The sequence below is a fragment of the Oryctolagus cuniculus genome, chromosome 1, assembly GCF_051225735.1.
Source record: "Oryctolagus cuniculus isolate XC-2025 breed Fujian yellow rabbit chromosome 1, ASM5122573v1, whole genome shotgun sequence".
Taxonomy (NCBI): Eukaryota; Metazoa; Chordata; class Mammalia; order Lagomorpha; family Leporidae; genus Oryctolagus; species Oryctolagus cuniculus.
This window is the reverse complement of record NC_142867.1, coordinates 78,268,998-78,286,696: the sequence shown is the minus strand read 5'-3', so window position 1 is coordinate 78,286,696 and position 17,699 is coordinate 78,268,998. Positions and strand designations below refer to the sequence as shown.

The 17,699-nt window shown below is 37.0% G+C and overlaps 1 protein-coding gene across 10 annotated transcripts in view; it reads right to left on the bottom strand.

Annotated features, from left to right (window-relative positions):
- The window catches only part of TMEM135 (transmembrane protein 135), a 290,564-nt gene that overhangs the window by 215,652 nt on the left and 57,213 nt on the right, over nt 1-17,699 (bottom strand). Inside the window, exon 2 of one of the 10 annotated variants that reach the window (XM_089332362.1) lies at nt 3,486-3,558. The exons of 8 other annotated variants lie outside the window; for them this stretch is intronic. The gene's annotated coding sequence lies outside the window, so the exon portion shown is untranslated. The remainder of the gene's footprint in view (nt 1-3,485; nt 3,559-17,699) is intronic. One more of the 10 variants, XM_089332363.1, reaches the window with a different exon arrangement.

Below are 17,699 nucleotides of genomic sequence, written 5' to 3'. Positions count from 1 at the left end.
GTTCAGGGGCCCAAGCACTTGGGGCCATCTTCCACTGCTTTCCCAGGCCATAATCAGAGAGCGGGATCAGAAGAGGAACAGCTGGGACACAAACAGGCACCCATATGGGATGCCAGTGCCGCAGGTACAGGCTTAACCTATTACACCACAGCACTGGCCCCCAAAATCTTTTTTAAGTATTAATATTTAGTTCTTCAGCTAGATTATCACCACAAATCAGTGTAATTTGCTTATGCATTTATTTCTTATCAACTTAAAAATGTATTTATTACCCTTATACTACCTCCCAACTCTCAATCTTTCCAATTCTTGGTATTCATATCATTTTTCATTCTTCTGGATTTTCATCTCCAAATAACATATTTCAACCTCTACTTTTTAAAAATTGTATTTAAGGTATAGAAATTTCATATATACAGATTTAGGAACATAGTTATAGGCCCCACTCTACACTCCCTCCCGTCTATGCTCCCACCCTTCAATCACGTATTGGTGGCCATGTATGTAAAAATACTATTATACCTTATTAAGCTTTGTTTCACTTGTTTGCTTTCCCTCTTCTATTTCCTAGCTTTTATCAGACTTACTCATTTTTATAGAAATAGTTAATATTTAGCCTGCTCTCCTATAATTAAGAATCCCAAATTTTACTTACCAATTAGTTCAACACTAAAATCTAATAAATATTTAAAGTTTAAAGTACTATAAAGTTCAGAATCAGTAAGTGTGAAAGGACTCATATAATCAAATACCATTGTAATGATAATAATTAAAGCCACTGCTCTAGAGAGTATATTTCAAATGTTAAGGTCAATTTACCAACTGTTCAAAATCATGTGATACTGTTTTTTAGTTTATGTATAGCTTTTTGTTTTGGAGGGATTCTAATTGGTTTTCTCATTTTTCATTGTTGAAAGAAAACATGTTTCTATCATTATCACTCTGCATTTTGTACTTCTTTAATCATGTGTTCTCAAATGAAATATACAGTCTTCTTGGAGCTTTGGATTTCTATTTTAACTTGCACCAACTCCTTTCAAGATCCACTGAACAGCTGTTATCTTGAAATATTATTTGATTGTATTCTTGGGTTCTTGGATTCTTTTTCATTTTGTTGGAGTACCTTCTCAAATAACTTTTCTTGAAGAAACTAGGGGAGAGATAACTTTAAGTTCTGAAAGGTCTGAAAATGTCTTTATTTTGCCTTCACTAATTCAGACTCAAAGTCTGGTTGGATATAAAATTCTAGGTTCAAAATCATTTTCCTTTGGAATTGTAAAGGCACTTTTCACCACTATCCCCTGGTTTTCAGGATTACTGATCCAAACTTGAGTCTATCTCCATAGTGAGACACCTGTTCCCCCTACACACACACACTCCAGAAACTTCTAGAAACTTTTTTACATCCTTGTGATTCTAAAACCACACATGAATACAACAGATGAGTTCTTTTTTCACTCAGTATTCAAAGAGTTTTGCTCAACACTAAAAGTTTTTCAGTATTCAAATTAACAACTTTCTCTGGCTAAGGAAAATTGTTTCCTATTAAATATTGAATTGTTCCTCACATCTTCTCTTTTTAGAACTTCCAATTAGGCACAGCCCACCACACTTGATAACATCTTTCAGTATTTTCTATCTTTAGCTTTGTGTTCCATTTTCAGGGCAATAATCTCTACTTTACCTTTCAACCCTTTGTTTTTATGGTTTTTTAATCAACCATAATTTTTATTTCCAAGAACACCTACTGGTTCTCTAGCTGCTTTTTTTTTTTCCCCTCTAAAGTATTCTATAGTTTTAAAATTGCTACCTCTTCTCAAAATTCTCTGAGGAGATCTAACTTTTTTCTTACAAATTTGCTTCTATACCTGGATTACCTATTTTCAGCAAGACCAAGTGTTTATTCAACATGAACTTAATATTTATGCTATTCATTTCAGGTACGGAAAGCCAAAACACAGAGGCAAAAAAATGTCCTACATGAATGATCTCGTTGGGTAAGACCCTAGTGGAAAGAAGTAGTCATCAAAGAAAGAGGTACTTTTTTCTGAAGAGAGAACTTCCACTTTGCTTATGGCCTTGTCTAAATACTGACAGAGTCTGTGGATTCAAAAGGCTTCCATGGCCTAGGCAGCTCATGTCAAGAGCCTCGGGTGATCACTGACATCATACATAATAGTGTTAATTGTTAAATTAACATTAGCCACTGTGCACTAACTTCCCTTGCAGGACCTCTGTCCTCAAAGGGTTGTATTATAACTAAGTCTAAGTGCTCACAAAAGATGTATCATTCTTGGGTGCTTCATTAAAGTCAATTAAGTTTCTAAAAAAAAAAAAGTGAAATCAACTTCAAGATGCAATGACTCTGAACAGCCCTTGTATCCATTTGTTTTGTTTTGGTTTGGTTTTTGGATTTTTTTACAGTGCAAAATGTTGAACTCTCTACTTAGTATAGAGTTGGTCTTCTGTGTATAAAGTTAAATGAAAATGGATCTTAGTGGAGAATGGTATTGGGAACAGGAGAGGGAGGAGGAGGAGGGGTGGGAGAGAGGGTGGGAGGGTGGGTATAGTAGGAAGAATCACTATATCCCTAAAGTTCTGCTTAAGCAATGCATGAAGTCTGTATTCCTTAAATAAAAGATTTCTTTGTGGGGGGATTAAAGATATATTTATGCTTCTCATTTTCTCATTTTCTTAAAAGGAATAATACCTGGTAATGTCTATTATACATTCATATTTATGAATGAAAAATTAGAGAGATACACACACACATGCATGCACACACATACACACATACACAAAGACCCCAGTAATGTTTACTGCAGTGCTCAGGTGGTTTACTTTCCTCTGAATGGAGACCTATTCTGAGTTGTATAGATGAACAAGGAATACTTACTAGAAGACTTCATTTTAATGGAATGAGCAGCAAGCAGACAATCATGCCAGAGAGACCTCCCAAATATTTAAAACCCTTAATAAATTTTATTCTTGGATTAAGTTACCCTGCACCACCCAACTCCTCCCCACCCATTCCTAGGGGGAATGACTCCACGCTTCCAGACACATTCCGTGAATTAGTGACTCGTGCTGACTCCTGCTCTTTAGCAAGATCCCACTGCAAGTGTCTTCAGAGTTCTACTGGAGATGGTTCTAAACTCTACAGTAGCATTCAACTATAAATGTGTCTTATTCTTGCCTGAATTTTTAGTTATCAGGATATCAACTTCTAGATATTCATCAAAATCTCTAGTCTCTTCCAACATTTTTATACACTTTTTCCTTTGACATGATTACTATCACTTCATTAGGATATGGAAGAAATAGGGGAAGGACAGAAGTAGTAAATGACTGAACAATCTACCATTTTGAATATCCTTGAGTGTTCTGCTTTTAAAAGACAACTTGTACCCAGATGACACCTTCTCTGAATTGCACCTTCCTATTGATGCAGGCTTACATTTGCAATTGTAACTGCAAGGACTTACAATGGCTTCACTCACTCTATAATCAGTCTTCACTGCCAAACAACAGTTCCTTCTTTCCTTGTTTGTTTCTGGCCTACAAGCAGAGAATCTCAATCACATACAAATAACTTCTGAGCAAATTATATTAAGAAATTTTGTAATATCCATAGTCTAAGAAAAAGAATTAGAGAATTAAAAACATTTTATCACCAATTTCCAAATCCCTCATACATGACAAATATACTCAACTCCTCCAACTTCCATGTTTCTCCTCAGTAAAATAAATCTCATTAAAGTAGCATCTAAATGTTGTTTTTTTGTTTTTTTGTTTTTTTTAACAGGAAGAGTTAGCCAGTGAGAGAGAGAGACAGAGAGAAAGGTCTTCCTTCCGTTGGTTCACCCCCAAAATGGCCACTACGGCCAGCACACTGCACCACACTGCTCCAAAGCCAGGAGCCAGGTGCTTCTTCCTGGTCTCCCATGTGGGTGCAGGGCCCAAGGACCTGGGCCATCCTCCACTGCTTTCCCGGGCCACAGCAGAGAGCTGGACTGGAAGAGCGCCAACTGGGACAGAATCTGGTGCCCGGACTGGGTCTAGAACCCGGGGTGCTGGCGCTGCAGGCAGAGAATTAGCCAAATGAGCCGCGGCGCCAGCCTAAATGTTGTTTTATATGTTTAGTTTTATCTATAAAATGTTTTGAACTTCCTAGAAGACAATATATAATTTGCTATACAATATTATCAATGACTACATATTCATGTCAAATTCAAAATTAATAAAATCATATAAAGATAGAACATCAATAATTCTTTTGCTAACCACTATCTTTTTTTTTTTTTTTTTTTTTTTTTACGGCAGAGTGAACAGTGAGAGAGAAAGACAGAGAGAAAGGTCTTCCTTTCCCGTTGGTTCACCCTCCAATGGCCGCTGCGGCCGGCACGCTGAGGCCGGCGCACCACACTGATCCAAAGGCAGGAGCCAGCTGCTTCTCCTGGTCTCCCATGGGGTGCAGGGCCCAAGCACTTGGGACATCCTCCCAGGCCACAGCAGAGAGCTGGCCTGGAAGAGGGGCAACTGGGACAGCATCAGGTGCCCTGATCGGGACTAGAACCCAGTGTGCCGGCAATGCAGGCAGATGATTAGCCTATTGAGCCGCGGCGCCGGCCGCTAACCACTACCTTAATATACTCTGCAGAGGTGGTGGGAGACACAAAGGAATGAAGGAGTTATAATAGATTCTTCTTAGATCTTATACTCAACTAAATTCTCTATCTGGACAATATAAAATCATATTAAAGTAAGAAGAGGCTCACTAGGCTAATCCTCCGCCTAGCGGCGCCGGCACACCAGGTTCTAGTCCCGGTTGGGGCGCCGGATTCTGTCCCGGCTGCCCCTCTTCCAGGCCAGCTCCCTGCTGTGGCCAGGGAGTGCAGTGGAGGATGGCCCAGGTGCTTGGGCCCTGCACCCCATGGGAGACCAGGAAAAGCACCTGGCTCCTGGCTCCTGCCACCGGATCAGCGCGGTGCGCCGGCCGCAGCGCGCCTCCGCGGCGGCCATTGGAGGGTGAACCAACGGCAAAGGAAGACCTTTCTCTCTGTCTCTCTCTCTCACTGTCTACTCTGCCTGTAAAAAAAAAAAAAAGGTAAGAAGAGTTAGTTCTATAGCTAAGGAAATGTTCTGCCTTCACAGTATGCAAGGTTTCCCAAGATAAATTTTTCCTGGAAATACAGCAATATTTTCTACATGTTATGAAGATTTAACAGACATTATCATAATCATAGTCACAACAATAATAAAAGCAAACATTGGCTTATATAGGCTGGTATTTAGTATGTATTTTGTGTGTACCATTTAACTTTCACAATATTATTATATATAGTATTATTATAATACCCATCTTTCAGCCAAGAAAATGAAGGTATAAAAGTAAAATGATTTGACCAAGATCATCCTGCAACAAGTTAGAGGCAGTAGCTGGCAAATTTTTCCTTAGTGACAAAAACAAAATACTGAAACAGTGTTGAAAAGATTTCAGGGCACCCAGAGTAGTAAATCAGAGGCCAAGGAGTCAAATGACATGAACACTAATGGCTGTGAAAGCTGCTATCAGAATGCAGGTGTCCAGATCCCATACCAGGTTACCTTTCACCTTCCATTCCTCCACTTTGTCTCCTGACTTGTGCCAGATTGCTGCCACACTTTCAGAAGTAGAAAGTCAACACAGTAACTAATACAGTAAACAAGATCCAGTCACAAGTTACAGTGTGATAACTATTTCATTTGTAAAATGGTTCATTCTTTAAAATGTCTTTTCAAATTATTATATCCAGGGCCAGCATTGTGGGTAATAAGTAAAGCCGCCGCCAGCAATGCTGGCAATCCCATATGGATGCAGTTTCAAGTCCTGGCTGCTCCACTTCTGATCCAGCTCCCTGCTAACGTGCCTGGGAAAAGCAGCAGAGGATGGCCCAAGTGCCTAGGTCCCTGCACCTACATGGGAGACCCAGAAGAAACTCCTGGCTCCTGGCTTTGGTCTGACCTAGCCCTGGCCACTGTAGCCATTTATGGAGTGAACCAGAAGTTGGAAGATCTCTCTCCCTCTCTCTCTCTCTCTCTCTCTCTCTCAACTCTGCCTTTCAAATAAATAAATATTTTAAAAATAGCAATAATAACAAACAATTATTGCCATAAGTAGCCTAACAATAAAAATAACTGTAGAAGTAAAATAATACATGGTAGATCTAAAAGGTTCAGGTTCATATTGTCAAAGTACATTTTAAAGTAAACATGCTTTTCTTTCCTTTTCACTTCTTTAAAATTTTTCTTTAAATAAAGAGTTCCTCATAAATATAAGATCAAGCTGCATGAAAAGTAATCCTTGCATGCCTCCTCTGGCTTTTCGTTTTCTTTATTATAGATTTATTTGAAAGGCAGAGTTACAGAAAGGCAGAGAGAGGGAGAGAGGGAGAGAGAGAGGGGTTTTCCATCCACTGGTTTACTCCCCAAATGCCACAATGGCTGGAACTGAGCTGATCCAAAGCCAGGGGCCAGGAGCTTCTTCAGAGTCTCACATGTGGGTAAAGGGGCCCAAAGACTAAATCATTCTGATAAAGAATACAATAAAATGTTAGCTTGAACTTGTTCTATTTCTATGCATGTCTGATTAGAAGTATCACTAAATGGCACAAAATAGTTCTGGTAGGAAAAAAGAAGTGATACTAGACTTCTCTCTCTCTCTTTTTTTTTAATTTATTTGACAGGTAGAGTTATAGAAAGAGATACAGAGAAAGGTCTTCCTTCCTTTGGTTCACCCCCCAAATGGCTGCTACGGCCAGCGCTGCACCAATCCGAAGCCAGGAGCCAGGTGCTTCTTCCTGGTCTCCCACAAGGGTGCAGAGGCCCAAACAGTTGGGCCATCCTCCACTGCACTCCCAGGCCACAGCAGAGAGATGGACTGGAAGAGGAGCAACTGGAACTAGAACCCAGCGCTCATATGGGGTGCTGGTGCCACAGGCGGAGGATTAACCAAGTGAACCACGGCACCGGCCCCAATACTAGACTTCTCTTAACATATGCCTTTAGTCACATCATTTAACAGATGAAGAGGACCTACATCATGATAGGAATCCGCCAGATATCTTTTTCTTCCAAAGAATTTAACATATAATGCATAGTTTTAAAATTAAAGTACTTAAACTCTCAAATTCTTATTTTTACCATTTGCCCTTAAGTTTTCCTTATCAGTGACTTTAGAATTACAATAATTTTACATAAAAGAAAATAAAGATGACATTTAACCTCATAATTAAATTTGTGTTTCGCTAAATGAATGAGCACAGTAAATATCACAAAGACATAGTTTTAGCTTCTGTTTTTAAAAAAATATGAAATATTAAGTCATAACTATGTATGTCAAATTATTAGAAACATAAAAAAATAATTTTTAAAGACTGTGAACTATAACTAGATGACCACGAGCTGCAAAACATTGTAAAAAAGTAAAAGATTTTTTTGTGTGTAATGTAAACAGTTGGCTAAATGAATACAAATTAAGTTATTTTTTCCTTGGTTTTAAACATATGACACACTTGAATAACTTAATTCCTGGAAGCACAAGTAATGTTTACCTTCTAGACCAAAGTGACATAAAGTGATTTAACATAGAAGCATACTGAGTTAATGCCCCATGCTGCTGCCTGAGGCTGTTGTAGTGGTACTAAATTTTTTTAAATACTGCTATTACATTCCAGACCTCCAGATTCAACCTTAATTAACAGACCATAAATGAAACAATCCTGTTCTATACTGCAACTGTGGGCACATTAAGAAACATTCAAGGATTGCTTAATAATAAATGGTAAGCCAGGATTCAAATGTTTAAATATATACATCTGACTTCAGCCCATGTTCTTAACCATCTCAAGTTCTAAAAGGTCATCAATCGATAACATTCAGATAAGATGTAGTAGCTTAGAAAAAGCACTAACCCAGCATCAAATTCGGAGTTTTCTAAATTACCTTATATATGATCACTATGAGTTTAGAGAAGTTATATGTCCTCACCTACTCAGTTTTCCACATATAAATAGGATAATAAAAACTATCATATCTTTTTAACAGGGTTATTCTGAGATGTGAAAATTTTGGGAAAAACATGTTGACACCAGTGTTGCACCACAGGTTAAGCCATCGCTTGCAATGCCAACATCTACTGGAGCACCTACTGGAGTCCTGTCCACCCACTCTGCTTCCGATCCAGCTCCCTGCTAATGCACTGGGAAAGCAACAGATGGTCCAAGTGGCTGGGTCCCTATCACCCATCTGGGATATCAGGATGGAGTTCCAGGCTCCTGGTTTCAGCCTGGACCAGTCACAAATGTAGCCATTTGGGGAGTGAACCAGTGGGTACAAGGTTCTGTCTCTCTGTCACTTTACATTAAAAGCTAAACAAAAAAAGTTCTCTTTAAATTTGTGAGAAATACTTAAAATACCATCAACAATACTTCTTAGATAAATTAAAGACTGAGGTGGAGGAGGAACAAATCAGCATTTCCCTTGCTTTCCTTACTGAAGAGCCCTACTTCCCAGATTGATCTACACACTCTCTCTACCCATGTTAAGGAAACTCTGCTTCAAGTCTTCAGAGCAATGACTTATTTAGTCTAGATTTGGTGAAGGAACGCAGAACTAGGAACATGAACATCTAAGTTCAAGTAAATAATGTGTCTACAGCAGGTTCATGTCAGCTTCCAGGAAAGCATTTGGGAAAAGTAATCACACGGTATGATTGTAAAATGCTAATAACATAAATTCTATTTTCTCTGTAGTAAACTATAATTTTAAAATATCTGTCATTTTGTTATTCATTCTTATTAATTCGATCATATACAGATATTCTTTAAAAGGCAATCAAAAAGAGGTCTATGTGCAAATATTTCCTTAAATTATTCTTCCTTACTAAATATAATATCTCATTATCATAATATAGAAATTCTAAGTTTGACAGCTTCTATAAATTCCTATATTAACTTATTATTCATGATAATCACCAAAAAATTATGTACTAATTATTCCATTTGACAGATAAGGAAATTAAGTTTTGCAGTTACACTCACAAAAGCTAGCAAATGGCAAGTCAGGATTCAAATGTATATCTGACTCTACAGCCCATGTTCTTAACAGCAACACTCTACTGTCTTTTTGCAATCTGAGTTGGAAAACTATCTACAGTTTTCTGTGTAAGTGGTATACAGTCCAAAATAAAACTGTAGAGAACTCTGATCACTCTGAGGAACTTCAACATTGCTACAAGCACCTACATCTCCACAGTTCAGCACTGCCCCCCCAACTTATAAGTGATTGTTCCAGAGGTGAACAGTGATACCAAAGTCTCTCAGCCAGAAATCTGGAAGGTATGGGTCAGTCCTATGAAGCTGCATAGCTACAGTTGAGATGGAGAACTCAGGTGGTTATTTTTTCACATAAATTAGACTGAATATCAAAAAACTAACAAAGAAAAATAGTCAGCCACCAGAGAATTGACAAACCAAATGATTCTGTTATTTATTTCAATAAAGAAAACCTCTACTGCTTATCATTCAATAAAATTTATGGAGTCTGGCACTGTGGCATTGTGAGTTAAGCTGCCTTCTGCAGTGCCAGCATCGCTGGTTCAAGTACCAGCTGTTTCACTTCTTATTCAGCTCCCTGCCAATGTACCTGGGAAAGCAGCAGAGGATGGGTCCAAGTCCTTGGGCCTTTGCCACCCACAGGAGCTCCTGGCTCATGGCTTTGGACTTACCCAGTTCTGGTCATTGAAGCCATATGCAGCAGATGGAAGATTCTTTCTCTCTCTCTCTCTACCTCTACCTCTCTCTCTCTCTCTCTCTCTCTCTCTCTCTCTCTCTCTCTTTGTGTGTGTGTGTGTGTGTGTGTAACTCTGCTTTTCAAATAAATAAATAAACCTTTTAAAAACTTTTATGAATGGTTTGCTTCTCTATCTCATTAAGACATAAAGAGGAATCTAAAATTCATCAGTTAACTGACATACAGTACAATAACAATGTCAAAAGAAATAAGTTGTAATTTAAAATTCTTTGAAAATTGTGTTAGTAAAAGATGAATATATTTTAACTTATTGCTACAGTTTGTAAAACTCCAGGATATTTGAGAGCCTTTTAATATTACAAACATGTATTTTTAAACAGCTTTATTGGGTAAAAGTTGGCATATGATAAACATCACCAATGTAAAGAATATACTTTGATAAGGTTTTACATACATATAAAATTCTATATCAATCATTACACAAGTTAATTAACACATGTTTCACCTCCAAAGTTTCCTTATGTCCCCTTATAGTATCTCCTACCCACTAATCCCCTCACTGCCTACTCCCCCACCACAGGACCAGGCAACCACTGATCTGCTTTCTCTTACTATAGATTAGTTTACATTTCTGAGAATTTTATATGAATGGAATAAGCCACTACATGATGGAGGTAGGTGTCTGGATTCTTTCACACATTCATGTTGTTCAGGATGCCAAATTCTTTCCTTTCAGTTAATGGAGAGATTCCTATTGTTTGGATTTAATACAGTATGTTTAACATATCACCTGTCAATGAATTTTGATTGCTTCCATATTGGCAAGCAAAGTTGCTATAAACATGCATATACATATCTTTATATGGAAATAAGAATTAATTTGAGACAAACAAAAATGAAAGCATAATATAAAAAATGAGATGCAGCAAAAGCAGTTCTAAAAGAGAAATATATAGCAATAAACACCTATATTAAAAAAGATCTCGAATAAGCAATCTAATTTACACCTTAAGAAACTAGAAAAATCCCAAAGTAAGCAAATGAAAGGAAATAACAAGAATCAGAGCAGAAATAAACTAGAAAAGCAACAGAAAAAAAAATCCACACTAAGAATTATTTTTTATTGAAAAAGCTTTTACTAGACTAAAAAAAGACACATAAAATAAGAAATGGAAGAGTAGCCTTCCTTCCTGGCCTGGATGAAAGGCCTATGAGAGCATTTCAGGCATGGAAAGCCAAGACTCTGTGGCAAAAAATATCCTACACGAAGGATCTCTGTGAATAAGACCCCAGTGGAAAGAAGGGGCCATCAAAGAAGGCCCCTTCCACTTCCACAACTTCCACTTTTCGTATGGCCTTGTCCAAATACTGATGGAGTCTATGGTCACAGAAGGCTTCCATAGCCTTGACAATTCATGGCAAGAGCCTTGGGTGATCACTGATGTCATAAATAAGAGTGTTAATTTTTATATGAACAACAGAAGTCACTGTACACTTACTCCCCATGTAGGACATCTGTCCTTAATGAGTTGTACTATGAGAATTAACTGTAAAACTTGTTCTCAAAATGTACTTTATATGTTGTGTATGTGTGTGGGTGTAAACTGTTGAAATCTTTACCTGGCATAGAGTTGTTCCTCTGTACATAAGTTAAACTAAAAATGAACCATAATGAAAAATGGGATGGGAGAGGGAGTAGGAGGTGGGATGGGAGTTGAGGTGGGAGGATGGGTATGTGGGGAAGAACCACTATATTCCTAAAGTTGTACCTATGAAAAATGCATTCATTAAATAAAAGCCTTAAAAAAAACACAGTAGTTATCACAACTGATATCACGGATATACAAAAGATAATCAGAAACTACCATGAACAATTATACACCATCAAATTGAATAATCTAGAAGAAATAGATATTCTTAGAAATATACAATCAACCAAGACTTACTAATAAAGAAATAGATAATCTGAATAAGCCAATAACCAGTAAGGAGAATGAATCAATGATTTAAAAAAAAAAAAAAGAAGTCTACCCTCACAGAAAATCCCAAGATTTGCTACCATACACTTAAAGAAGAATTAGTACTAATCCATATTAGATTCTCCCAAAAACTACTTCTAAGTTCATTTTAGGAAGCCAGCATTACTTTAATACCAAAGCCAGACAAGGACACTACAAGAAAGGAAAATGACAAACTAATATCCCTAATAATACAGATGAAAAACTTGTTGGGGCTGGCGTTGTGGCTAAACAGGTTAAGCAGCCTCCTGCAAAGCCAGCATCCAATATGGGCACCAGTTCAAGTCCTGACTCCCAATCCAGCTCCCTGCTAACGTGCCTGGAAAGCAGTGGCTGATGGCCCGTATGTGAGACCCAGAAGAAGATCTGGCTCCTGGCTTCGGCCTGGATCACCTCTGGCCACTGCTGCCACTTAGGGAGTGAACCAATGGATGGAAGATCTATCTCTCCCTCCCTCATTCCCTCCCCCCCTCAACTGTGACTTTCAAACAAATAAATAAGTTTTTTTTTTTTTTTTTTAAAAAAGAAAGAAAAATTCTCAGCAAAATACTAGCAAACTAAATTCAATAGCACATTAAAAGGATCAATTACCAGATCATGCAGTATTTATCATTGGGATGCAAAGATGGTCTAACACTCACAAATAAATAGATGTGATTCACCATATGAACAAAATAAAGAACAAACACAATGTGGTCATCACAATAGATACAGAAATAAAACTGACAGAACTCAGAATTCTTTTATAATAAAAAAACTCAAAAAATCAAGTAGAAGAGAATGTAACTCAGCACAATAAAGGCCATATATGAGAAACCCATGGACAATTTCATATTCAAAGGTGCAAAGTTGACAGCTTTCCTTCTAAGACCCAGAATAAGATAAAGATGCCCATTTTTACCACTTTTCAACATAGTAATATTAGCCCTAACCAAAGCAAATAAGTAAGGGGAAAAAATAAGGAATCTTAATAGGAAAGAAAGAAATGAAATGGTCCATGCTTGCAGATGACATAATCTTCTATGTTTAAAAAAAAAAAAAAAAAACTAGAGACTACACATACACACACACACACACACACACACACACAAATTGTTAGAACCAAATAGAATTAGGTCACAGGATAAAAAAATGAGCATTTAAAAAAAATAGTAGCTTTTCTATACACTAGTAATGAACAATACAAAAAAGAAATTAAGAAAATAATCCCATTTAAAACAGTAATAAAGTACTTACATTTAAATTTAACCAAGGAGATGAAAGATTTATATACTAAAAACTATAAAAACACTGAAGAAAGAAACTGAACAAGAAAGATATCAGTTTATGATCTAGAAGAATATTGTTAAAATGTCTACATTGTCCAAGTTGGTCTACATATTTCAAGGCAATCTGCATCAAAATTCCAATATCACTTCTCACAGAAATAGAAAAAAACAACCCTGAAATTCATGAAACCAAAAAGATCTCAGATAACCAAAGCATCCTGAACAAAAAGAACAAAGGGAGGGAGCATACTCTCTGATTAAAATAAATTATGAAGTTATTTTAATCAAAAAGTGTGGTACTGAAATAAAACCAGACTTGTCAACCAATGAACAGGACAGATAGTCCAGAGATAAATGTAGACACTTATAGTCAACTGATTTTTGATAAAGATGAGAAAAACACACAGTGGAGAATGCACAATATCTTAACAGTGTTGAGAAAAGCAAATATCCACAAGCAGAAAAAAATTATATCATAATCTCACTATTTGCAAAAATCAACTCGAAATAAATAAAGACTTAAATACAAGACCTAAAACTGTAAAACTGCAAGAAGAATATAAACAAAGGGAAAGTTCTACAACACTGGTATGGGCAATAATTTTTGGAAAAAGAACTTTTTGAAAGCACAGGAAACAACAGAAAAAATAAACAAATGAAATTGCATCAAATGAAAAAGCTTCTGTTCAACAAAAGAGTAAAGAGAAACAGATTGGGAGAAGATACTTGCAAAATACTTGCAAACCATACATCTGATAAGAGGTTAAAATCCAAAATAGTTAAGGAATTAAACCAACTTGAGAGTAAGAAAAGAAATATCCCAATTTAAAAATAGGCACAGGGGCCAGCATTATGGCGCAGATTAAGCCATCCACTATCATATTACTCAGAAGACCAGAAGGAGTACCTGGCTTCAGCCTGACCCAGTCCAGGCATTTGTGGCCATTTGGGGAGGGAACCAATGGATGGAAAATCAATCAATCAATCAATCTCTCTCTCTCTCTCCCTGTGTGGGTGTGGGTGTCACTTTGCCTTTCAAATAGTTTTTTTTTAATGGGCAAAAGGCCTGAACAAATATTTTTCAAAAGAAGACATACAAATGGCCAACAAGTACGTGAAATGCTCAACATCACTAACATTATGGAAATTCAAATTAGGGGCTTCCATAGCCTTGGAAACTCATGACTGGTGCATAGGGAGATTACTGATGCCATAAACAGGAGTGTCAATTGGTAAAGTCAACAACAGGAGTCACTGTGCACTTACTCCTCATGTAGGATCTCTGTCCTTAATGTGCTGTACATTGAGGCTTAATGCTATAATGAGTACTCAAACAGTATATTTCACTTTGTGTTTCTATGGGGGTACAAACGATTGAAATCTTTACTTAATGTACACTAAACTGATCTTCTGTAAAAAAAAAAAAAAAAGAAAGAAATTCTCAACTCCCAACTTGACTCTCACTGGGATTAAACATGACAATAGGTCTGCTCTGATTTCATCATCATTTAAAAAAAAATCATCTATTATTTTTCACTTTATGTTTCTATGTGGGAGCAAACTGTTGAAATCCTTACTTAAGGTATACTAAGCTGATCTTCTGTATATTAAGATAATCGAAAATGAATCTTGATGTGAATGGAAGGGGAGAGGGAGTGGGAAAGGGGAGGGTTGTGGGTGGGAGGGACGGTATGGGGGGGGGAAGCCATTGTAACCCATGAGTCGTACTTTGGAAATTTATATTCATTAAATAAAAGATAAAAAAAAAAAACCACATGGAGATACTACCTCACAGCTGTCTAAATGGCTATTGTCAAAGGATGAAAGATAATAACAGTTGGTGAGGAAGTGGAAAAAAGTGCACACAGTTGATAGGAGTGTAATTGGTAAATATAATAAAGTTTCCTTAAAAAACTAAAATTAAAACTACCATATATTGCAGCAATCCCACATCTGAGTATATATCCCAAGGGACTGAAATCAGTATGTTGAAGAGTTATCCATAGTCACATGTTCTTCATAGCATTATTCTCAAAGTCAAGAACTGAATTGACCTAAGAATCCATCAACAGACTAATTAATAAAGATGTCCACAATAGAATACTATTCAGAATTTAAAAATAAGGAAATTCTGTTATTTGTCACAACGTGGATGAATCTGAAGAATACTACACTAAGTGAAGTAAGCCAGGCACAGAAAGACAATTGACCCACTCTATCATCTAAATGTGGAAACCAAAAAAATCAAACTCAAGACACCAACATCCCATATCAGTACCTAGATTTGATACCCATCTCCAGTTCCTGACTCCAGCTTCTTGCCAGTGAAGATTGTGGGAGGTGGCAGCAATGGCTCAAGTGAGTGGATTCCTGCCATCCATGTAGGAAACCTGGATTGAGTTCCTGGTCCTGGCTTCAGCGTGATCCAGTTCCTACAGCTGTGGGTATTTGGGGTGTTAACCTGAAGAAAGGAGTACTCGTTCATTCTCTCTCTCTCTCTCTCTCTCTTTCTTTCTCTCTTCCTCCCTCCCTCCCTCCCTCTCCCTCCTCTTCACTCCCAAATAAATAAAATCTTTTAAAAAGTCAAACTTTACAGATAATGTCTTCCTTCCAATTTGTATTATTTCCAGTGATAAATATCCTATCATAATCTTTGTTACTTTATATATAATGTTTCTCTTTCTCTGATTGCTTTTAGGATTTTTCTATCACAAGTTTAACTGACTATGATATAATTAGTCCCTTATAAATTCTTTGTGTTTGAAGTACACAGGGCTTTGGAGTTTTCATCAAATTTGGGGAAATTTTCCACCGTTGCTTCTTCATTTTTTTCTGCCCCACTCCCATCACTGCACTTTTGGACTCGAGTTTTAAGCACAACAGCCGAGCTAAAGTTGTCCTATCAGGTCACTGATTTCTCTCTTCATATTTTTCATTTTCTTTCAGCATTTCATTTTGGATAGTTTATATTTCTATGCCTTTGGATTCATTAATCTTTTCTTCTGCAATATCTAATATGCCATTAATTCCATTCACCCATGTATTTTTCATGTCAGACATTACAGTTTTCTTCTCTAGAAGATTAACTTGGGTCTTTTAAAATTCTTTTATTTCTCTGCTTAAACAGTCTGTCTTTCCCCTAATTTCTTATGTATAAGGAATATTGTAATAATGACTATTTTGCTGTCCTTGTCTATTAATTCTATCATTGGTATTACATCTAGGTTTCAAGTGATTGATTTTTCACATCATTATGGGTCAAGTTTTTCTGCTTGTTTCCATGCCTGGTAATTTTTTATCAGACCCTGAGAATTTTACTTGATTCAAATAGTACTGAACATTGCTTTATTGCCATACATTTGCTTTAGATTTGTTTTGCAATGCAGTTTTTCAGAAACAGTTTGATCCTTTTATGCCTGGCTTTCATTTATTTTTTAGTAAGGGACAGGAAAGTGTTTAGTTTAGGGTTATTTCTGTGCTCCACTGAGGTAAAAATTCTGCTGAGCATTCCTCTAAATTCCCCATGAATTATGAGATCTACTCTTACTAGTGGGAACAGCAACTATTCCTAGCCCTGTGTAAGCTCAAAGGATTTCTCCCTCTAATCAGTTTGACTAATTCATCTCACAACCCTGTCAGGTAGTTTTTCAAATGTATACACTGATCAGAACTCAGCTGAGCACTTGGTGGGACTCTCAGCAGATCTCTCCCTCTACCCTTTTCTCTCTACCTCCCTGTCTCTTCCCTTCTATCTCCTCTCCTCAGTCTGTGTCTTCTTGGCCTCAAAGTTATGTCTCTTCAAGCCTGGGATACAGCATTGCTCTATTAGTTCACATCTCAGCTCCACTAGGCTTCCAGGTGTTAAGTAATCCAAGTCAATTGGAGACTCATCTCACTTGTTTCTAATCTCAAAGAGATCATTGCCCTTCACTGCTTAATACATCATATCTTGAAAGCTTTGCTTCATTGATTTTGTCTGGTTGGTTTTTTTTTTCTGTTTCTAGCAGAAGGATAAATCTATTCTATGTTACTCTAATCTGACCTGAATCAGAATTCATCTTTTAAACATAGTAAACACACACATTTTTTACTATTTTCAGAGTAATTCTAATACATGAAATATCTGCAAGTCTATTACATTGTTTATTCTTTCTAAATTATTCATCATGGTGCATTATTTTCTTCTGTATTTGATCATTTCTGAAAACCTTATAAAATTAACAAAATTTCCACTTCTATGAAGATAAGATACACATACTTTCCTATTCTTCCCACTAAATACAACTAAAAACCCTGTGCATTATATAGAAAATAAACATTAGAAGACTTTGGAACTTGAAAAGAAAGTGGATCATCTAGGAGACTTGGGATACAAGCAATGACATGGTTGTGATCCTGGGGTTTTTTGTTTTGTTTTGTTTACCTTATAAATATCGCAGTTTGACACTAAAGAAGGTGACAACCCAGGAATGCTAACAGGGACAGAGAAAAACCTGCTCCAGGGAAAGGGCAACCTATCAAACAGAAACTTTCAGTCAATCATCAGTCTACTCCAGCCCAACACCACAGGAAAAAAAATGGCTCCAGCTCCACTCTCCACGGCTGAGTGGAGAGCCTAATC